The sequence below is a fragment of the Orcinus orca genome, chromosome 19 (assembly GCF_937001465.1).
Source record: "Orcinus orca chromosome 19, mOrcOrc1.1, whole genome shotgun sequence".
Taxonomy (NCBI): Eukaryota; Metazoa; Chordata; class Mammalia; order Artiodactyla; family Delphinidae; genus Orcinus; species Orcinus orca.
Window position 1 is genome coordinate 26247019 of NC_064577.1, and position 8682 is coordinate 26255700.

Below are 8682 nucleotides of genomic sequence, written 5' to 3' on the forward strand. Positions count from 1 at the left end.
GATGAAACCAGGCTTTCAGGGTGAAGATTTCAATCCTACTTGGGATAATTAATATTAAATCACATCTAAGCCCCATGTTCCTCATAGGGGTTTTGTGAGCATTTAAATGCAAACATATGCCAACATTAGCAGTGTTTTTAGCACTTATAAGCACCCAACAATTTATAGCTATTTTCTTTCAGTCTCCTTGCACCTTGAGGAAAGGGGCTCCGAGTAGCCTTTGACCATTCTTAGGATCGTTCCCCATCCAAGGACCTTCAACCCATTGCTTTCTTGCTGAAGTTTCAACATTTCTCGTTTCTTCTCGAGAACAGCTGGTCCCAATCTACTAAATAACCCCTTTGCACACTTGAAGACCATTATTAAGACTCCCTTTGGCCATAAACATATGAAGAAGTGTTTAACATATGAAAAAAATGTTTAACCTCACCAGTAATCAAAGAAATCCAAATCAAAACAACAAAATGCAATTTTTGCCTATCAATTTGGTAACTTTTTTTAATGATAGTACTCAAAGCTGGTGAGAGGAGGCTAAGGGGGCAATTTCGTACATTGCTGGTGGGAGCATAAATTGGTACAGTCTTTCTGGAAAGCGATTTGGCAATATGTTATCAAGACCCTGAAAACTGTCCTTACCCTTTAACCCAGTAATTCCGCTTCTGGGAATCTATCTCAAGGAAATAATGGAGACTCAGACAAAGATTTCTGCTCAATGGAATTTGCTCTGGGGCACAATATTTTGATTTGTGAATAACTAAAAACTACCCAGAAGTTCAGTGATGCTGAGACACCTATTAAAAAGTTATTCAAAGTCAAGTTCACCAGGACTATTCCAGGACGTGCAAAGTGGTCACTGTAAAATGGGAAACACAGGCACACAAACCGGGTACAAAACTCAACACAGTAGGATTTTAATGGCATAATTATATATACTTACATTTTTATATGTAAATAGAAAAAGACCAGATGCAAACACAGCAAAATATTAGCAGTTCTTATTAGAGGGTGCTAGAATTGGGGGTGTCTTTTACTTTCTTCTTTAAATTTTACAATCAAAAAAATTTGTGTGAGAGCTCGCATGGCCTTATACATGTTTCCTAAGTAGTTCAGCGTGGTCCCGTTCTGCCACAGCATATTGTCCACAATCTAAACAATGGAATACCAAGGGTTGCAGAGTTTTTCTAAAAAGGGCCAGGTAGTGAATATATTAGGTTTTACGGGCCATACAGTCTCTGGAGCACCGCCTCACCTCTGCTAACGCACAGCAAAAGCAGCTATAGACAATACGACAATGTGTGGGCATGGCCATGTTCCAGTCCATCTATATTTATAAATTAGGTAGTGGGTTCATTTTAGCCCTTGGTCTTATTGTGATGACCGCTAGACTAGATGATCTGAATCTATCCCAGCCCCCCACCCCAAATCTATAGTTTCAAGCAAATATAGTTGGGAGACTTCTAGAAGGTAAAGTTCTTCCCCATACCCCTGGTGAGTCCATCGGTCCTGAAACTTTTATTCAGAAGTCAGCTAGGGGGGCGTTCTTCATGGGCCTTGTTTATTCACCACTGACAGGTGACCCCTCTTTCAAATCATTTGGTCCCCTCCCACACTGGTCGTTCTGCGCCGTCCACTTTAGCCCTCCCTGCAGATGCGGGGAGTGGAGGAGAGTTGCGTAAAGAAAGCCAGAAATCGTAACGGTGGCAGGAAAGGGGCTGGGGACCCGGCAGAGTTTGAGATTCCATGTCTCTACCATCCATGCGGCAGTAGAGGCTTCCACATTCCTAGGTCTTCTCTTCTTGCTTCTGGCCACTGTGTTCCAGAGGGAGGGAAAGAGAGAGACAGAAGATTCGCTGTGCATTTGCTGTATCCCAGGCAATGCTCGAAGGGTGGCACAAAGATGTTGTTTAATGGGCTCAGTTTTATAGAGACACATCCAACCCTGAGCGGGGCACATGATGCACATAAGTAAACGTGTAAGTATGACAGGAAGCTTTGGAGAGTCCCTTCTTGTGGTTGGAATCCTTATTCACTCACCTGTATATACACAGATCCTCACCAGGTGTAGGAAATCTTCCTCCCCACTCCCAGTTCTCTTTCCCTGTCCCAGCTCCGGTTGTATGTTTCCAAAGGAGACACCTTGTCTTGTCTAAACCATTTCAGACATTGGGCTCTTGTCCAGGAGGTAGGAATGGCATCTCAGAGCTGTCTGCATATCAGACATAGTGACGCATTAGGAGGTTCTAAGATGAAAGTGACACTCTAGTGGGACGGACTGGGAGTTTGCGGTTAGTAGATGCAAGCTATTACATATAGGATGGATAAACAACAAGGTCTTACTGTACAGCACAGGGAACTATATTCAATATCCTGGGGTAAACCATAATGGAAAAGAATATAAAAAAGAACGTATAGGACTTCCCTGGTGGTGCGGTGGTTAAGAATCTGCCTGCAAATGCAGGGGACACGGGTTCAAGCCCTGGTCCGGGAAGATCTCACATGCCGCGGAGCAACTAAGCCCATGCGCCACAGCTACTGAGCCTGCATGCCACAACTACTGAAGCCTGCTCGCCTGGAGCCCGGGCTCCACAACAAGAAGCCACCACAATGAGAAGCCCGCGCACTGCAACAAAGAGTAGCCCCTGCTCGCCGCAACTAGAGAAAGCCTGCGTGCAGCAACGAAGACCCAACACAGCCAAAAATAAATAAATAAATAAAAATAAATTTATATAAAAAAAGAATGTATATATGTGTATAACTGAGTCATTTGCTGTACAGCAGAAATTAATACAGCATTGTAAACTAACTATATGTCAATTTAAAAAATAAATTAAAAAAAAAGAAAAAGAAAGAGTTGAGAACTACCAAGTGTATGTGGCCTAACTGGAAAGAAAAGTCAGTAATCCAAAGGTTCTCCCAAAGTCCTCTTTTGGTTCTTGGTTTTGATTCCCCTGACATGGTTCAGACTTACTATCATATTTTCTCTTGACTCTGAGTCCAGGAGACAGGCACTGGGGTAAGCCAACTTTCCATAGAGATTCACTCCACCATCCTGGTAGTTCAACAGTGATGAGGGAAGAGAGGAGAAGAAGGAGATTTTGCATCAGAAAAATTAAAAGTTTCAATGGCTTATTTTGCTTATAAAATCTCTCACACCATCACCAAGACAGAAGGTATTTATATGCAACCCTGACCTCCACCTCCACCCTCCAGTAGGCTGCTTGTCTTTGACTTGTTTTCCAGTTTAGGATTGACCTCAATGCATAGCTTACTCTGATTTCCCCTGGATGGAAGTGTCTGGTTATTGTTTTGTTGGAGGAGGGGTGTGTTGAGGGCCCATTGTAATTTCACTATTGCACACCACACACTATTTCTATTAAATCTTATTCAATACACAAAAATTAGAAATAGCCCAGTGGACAGAAAGATCATAGGATTAGAAGTCATCCGTGCCTGCTTTGAAGGATGTTCTCTAGAGAAGACAGGTCTCAGATTGAAATGCAGTTCTGTTACTTGCCCCCTTTGTGAATTAATCTCTCAGGCTTATCTTTTTTCTATTTAGAAAAAAGAAAGCGTGGAGGTGGCAGGCATAATGGTATCTGTCAAGCTGAGTTGTCAAGTCCGAACAAGAGGCCACCTGGGAATGCCTGGCACAGTGTAGATGCTCAGAATGTTTCATTCCCTCTTCACTCCTTAAACAAGAAATGGAGCTACCAGCTCTGGGAGATCCAGAGAAGAATGTGGTCTGGCCCTACCCCTGGCCAGGTGCCCAGTCTTCAGGCTGTGGATACAGATGACTCCAACCGTGGGCATCTGTGATGATCATGCAACGTGCCGTCAGAACAGAGAAGAGGGGGAAATTCACTCTAACGACTGGTATTAGCGAAGGCTTCAGGGAGGGTGTGGCATTTGAGTGGAGGCTTAAAGGACAGGGATGGAGGTGCCGAAGAGTCTTCCGGGGAGCGGAATGGCAGAGCACAGGCTACAGACGGGGAAGGACAAAACACTTCAGGAAACGATGAAGCTCTCAGGATGTTCAACACTCAGGTGCCTAAGAGCCCGGAGTGAAGGTGAGACTAAAATAATAAGGAGGCCAGATCACGATGAGCCGCAAACCACTCTACGCTGAGATTCCACGTTGTTGTGGCTGCCCTGAGATTCTGAAACTGGGAAATGACATCTTGAGGATGCCGTTTTCACAGGTTGAACATGTACCTCTCTCTGCCCAGGACAGTCCCATCCTGTCACTATTAATACAACTCCTTTTCACTCCCCAAAGTGTTTCTGTCTGGACACTAAATTACATGGCCACCCTAAGTTTAGATCACCTTGCTGTCAATGGGAAACAGAAACTGGGACAAAAAGAGGCTAGACCTCGACAGGCCAGTTCAAGAGCCGCCACTCCAAGTATCTGAGCGGGAAATAAGTGTCCATAGGCAGAGAGCTCATGGGAATGGAAAGAAACTAACAGATCAAAGACCCATTTTGAAGGCAGTCGCAATAAGATCTATGGATTGACAGAGGGGAGAAGGAATGAGAAATACGAAGGCACACGGGATGGCTGATATCTGAGATAAAGATGCTGCACGGATGGGGCAGAAGAAGAACAAGCAGCCAGAAGTGAGAATCTGGAGCTAAGAAGAGATCAGAGATGGAGACGCAGACTTGGCAGACTCCTGGGTAAAATCCTGGCTGAAGAGGGAGTGCACGAGACCACCCAGGGGGAGGGTAGACCAGATGACCCTGGGGGAACACAGACAGAGGGTCATGAGGCATGTGCAAAAGAGACGAAGAACCAGGAGAAGCAGAATAAGGGATGCCCGGGGAGAAGGGTGTTGAGGATGTGACTAGTTGGATCAACAGAGCCAGATGGTCCCGAAGGACTGAGTAGGATGGAGGAAGGCAATTAGGAGACCTTTGATAGTTGCATTTCAGCAGAGTGGTGGGAGCAGAAGACAAATTGCCAGGGGCCGGGGAGTGAGTGGGAGGTCAGGAAGTGGTGTCAGTAAGTGCTGATGATTCTTGAGACAGTTCTGTCCGTGAAAAGACTGTGGTTTGAGGGGATGGTCCAGAGAAAGCAAGCACTTGGGGGAGTTAAGTGGAACCTGAACACATGTGAACACCAAGAGGAAGATTCTGGAAAAGAGAGGAAGATTCTAGAGATAATCATTTGGAATAAGATGGGAGCAGATGCTTTCTGCTTGAGTGGAGAGGCCAGTCATTGACAAGAGGCAGGACCCCTCCTTCTCTGTGGAGGCTGGAAGGAAGTGGGGCTGGACCAGAAGACACTCTTGATACGTGAGGATGAGAAGATGGCACAGTGAATGGCGGTGATGGTGTTGGCAGCCGTGATAGAAACAGTAGTGGTGCTGGTATGATTCCCAGCGGCTTACTTTTCCTCTACATGCAAGTCCCCTGCCTTGTTTAAGTTAATCCTCACGACAACCCCCTTTTACACGGGAGGTAACGGAGCCTGAGAGAGGTTCAGTAAATGGCCCACCATCCACCATAAAAGCGGCAGAGCATGGATTTAAACCCGGGTCTTCCCAGTGGCACAGCCAGACTCCTGAGCTGCTTGGAGTCCGTATAGACCAGTGGTTTAGTTCTCGCAGCAGAGCGCGAGGTGAAGTCATCTTCTGTGAATGATGGGGGTGGATTTGGAGGCCTGAGGAGGGAAGAGAGTTGAAACAGCTGCTGTGAAGAATGCAGCGGGGATGGGCCAGGGAAGAGAGAGGGCACGGCAGCCTCCCAGGGGCATGCCGAGAGCTTCCGGAAGATTCCATCTTGTTCTTATCACCCTTACTCCCAGCCCCATTTCCTGCTGAGAACCCGCACCCCACACTCTGCTCTTTTCTTTTGCTGTTCTCTCTCCTCTTATCCCACCCTCAAGAGATAGGAGTCACGTGGCTCAAGGAGAACAGGTCAAAGATGCTTCCACCTGCTGGAAGATTGTGGGTGATGGCCAGGGAGTGGAGCTGGGGAGGGAGCCCTCCAAGTCTTTGTGCTTACAAAAACTCACAGCTTGAAAGGTCTAAGGAAGCAGTGCATTCAGTGGGCAATAATGGTTGCACATGGAATGTTTGGGAGCCATGGTCCAGTTGCTTGGATCCAACCAATAGGGAAAGAGAGCTGGAGCCACACACCTTCCCCCAGGCCAACTGGCCACGCCCCTCCTCTCAGGCCACCAGCTTCTATTCCATTCACTGGCCCACCCATCCCATCCCATCTCTTTCTACCAGAGAGGTATTAATTTGAGTTAGCAATCAGTAAAGCGAATTACTTCATTGGAGACCAGAACTTAAATCTTTACCTCTGATTCACTGATTCAACCGCCTTGAAAATAGTAGCAGACTGAAACACACTGGCCCTCCCTCTTTGGGAGATCACCACTGAATCATTAACCAAAGGTGTTGGCCTTAGGGACAGTCTTGAAGACACAGGATTACTCCTTGTTGGATGTGGCCCGCCAGCGCCGACAGAGCTATTAAACCATCGGTCGAATTAATAAAATCCATACGGAACCAGAGTCTAGAAGAAGCTGGGCTCAATTCAAATTTCCATAAAAGCAGCTAACAAAACCAAAGAATTGGCATTCAATTCTAGAAGTCCACTGGCTTCCTGCCTCCAAATGTCATTTTCAACACGTCGGGACTCAGGATAGAAAAGCTGTGGGCTGATTCCAGAAGCTTTTATGAAAATCTCCTCAGGGCTCTCTTTTCCAGGGGGTTAGAAACTCACTTGTAAGACAGTCATCCCATTGGATGCTTAAAACTAGAGAAAAAGCAGAGGGAAAATGACCTTGTCTTCTGTTCAGGCGAAAAGAGAATCACTTGAGGGGCTGCAAGCCAGGGATGCTCTAATTTCTACCTGCGTGGGACCAGTTGTGAGATTGGGGGCAAGGGAGAGAGAGGGGAGATGAAATTCTTCATACAGAATTCTGCTAAATTCGTGTGTATTTGGAATCTGTGGGCAAATATTTGAGAAGCAGTGATGTGCGTGTGTGTGTGTGTGTGCGCGCGCGTGTGTGTGTGTGTGTGTGTGCATACTCACACACACAGGCTCCCGGCTTCTGAAGAGGTGTGTACCATTCTCCAGCCCAAGTTAAAATCAAGAGCCCGTGCCTCTCTGTAATCCCTGGTTTAAATTGGTTTCTCCTCCCACAGGCAAAAAAGTCTCCTGAGAGCCCTGGCCAAGGCCAGCTCTCCAACAGTTTACCATCTTTCCCTTAAATCGCCCTGAAAAGAAGCCCAGGGGCAACGAATCCCTCCCTCTTCCAGGCGTTCCAACATTTCTCTAATTAATGCAGGAGAAAATTAATTACAGAGGGATTTTCAAGACCTCGGCATCTAATGACCAGCCTAGCTTCCCGGGCTCCCCACTCCCAGCTCCCCCTCCCCGGCTCCCTGCAGCTCCCCATTGGTCCTGCCCTCCTCCCCCTGCCTGGCCCCCTCCCCTCCCTTCCCAGAACCCCGAACAATACCACAGACTAATTAGGCAGGGAAAGAGTTTCTTGGCAAAGACGGCTGAGTGCTAGGTCAGTACCTTGAACAACCCAGAAGAGAAACAAAACAGCATTAAAAGAAAAAAAAAAAAAAAGAAGAAGAAAAAAGAAAGAAAGAAAAAAAAACCCTGCTAATCCCAAGCGCATTTCCGCCAAATATTCTCCTTTTCAAGTGTTTTCTTCCTGGTAAACAAAGTTCTGTCGCTGGCTCTGGAGATTTTAGGACACGGTTGCTTAGTAATATTGGGGAAAACACGCCATCCTCACCTCAGCTGTATTTTGTTTCTCTTCTCTCTTTCTCACTTCCCCGAGAGGCCCTGACATTCCCACATCGCGAGGGACCGCCTGTTGGTAAAGGAGAACTGGGTTTTCTTTCTTTCTTTTTGGTCTAACTGCTTTCCCAAGCCAACCTAGGAACAGAGATCATGTCCCCTAGGTCAGTCTTGCCCAGTAGGACCCTTCTGCAACAACAGGAAAGTTCTACGCCTGCGCTGTTCAACATGGCAGCCTCGAGCCAGGAGTGGCCATTGAGTACTTGAAATGGGGCTCATGACACTGGGCAGCTGAAAGTTCAATGTTATTGAATCTTAACTCATTGAAATTTGAAACAGCCCCATATGGCTCAAGGCTTGGAGCACCACGGCTCCTGACGGAACCCCAGCAGAGCAACTGAAGGGACAGCCATAGCGTCTGGGTGGCTCTGTGTCATAGTGAGGGACAGAGGATGCTTCAGTGTAAGGAACACACCGGCTTCCACTTGAATGAAGCCCCATCTTCTCTCTCCGTGGCCTTGGGCGTCACTGAAATCTTCTGTTACGTTCAAGACACTCACATAAGTACACCTCAGGGTATGTGTTTGGTCATGGACCCCAAGTCCCCGGCACGTGGGTGGGTCCCCTGAGGACCCCTCCCACCAGGAGTGCTGAGCACCGCTGGCACGGGCCACTTGCCAACTGCTCTTCTGGGCTTTTTTTTTTTTTTTTTTTTGCGGTACGCGGGCCTCTCACCGCTGTGGCCTCTCCCGTTGCGGAGCACAGGCTCCGGACGCGCAGGCTCAGCGGCCATGGCTCACGGGCCCAGCCGCTCCGCGGCATGTGGGATCTTCCCGGACCGGGGCACGAACCTGCGTCCCCTGCATCGGCAGGTGCACTCTCAACCACTGCGCCACCAGGGAAGCCCTGGGC

General features: G+C 47.5%; 1 long non-coding RNA gene across 1 annotated transcript; it reads right to left on the reverse strand.

The window, feature by feature from the left end:
• Positions 1 to 1221: 1221 nt before the first annotated feature.
• On the reverse strand, positions 1222 to 6004 carry LOC125962077 (uncharacterized). Its single transcript, XR_007473464.1, has 4 exons — positions 5936 to 6004; positions 2969 to 3049; positions 2035 to 2206; positions 1222 to 1809 (listed from the first exon to the last, which is right to left on the reverse strand). It is a non-coding gene; the product is annotated as an uncharacterized LOC125962077 (long non-coding RNA).
• Positions 6005 to 8682: the final 2678 nt, after the last annotated feature.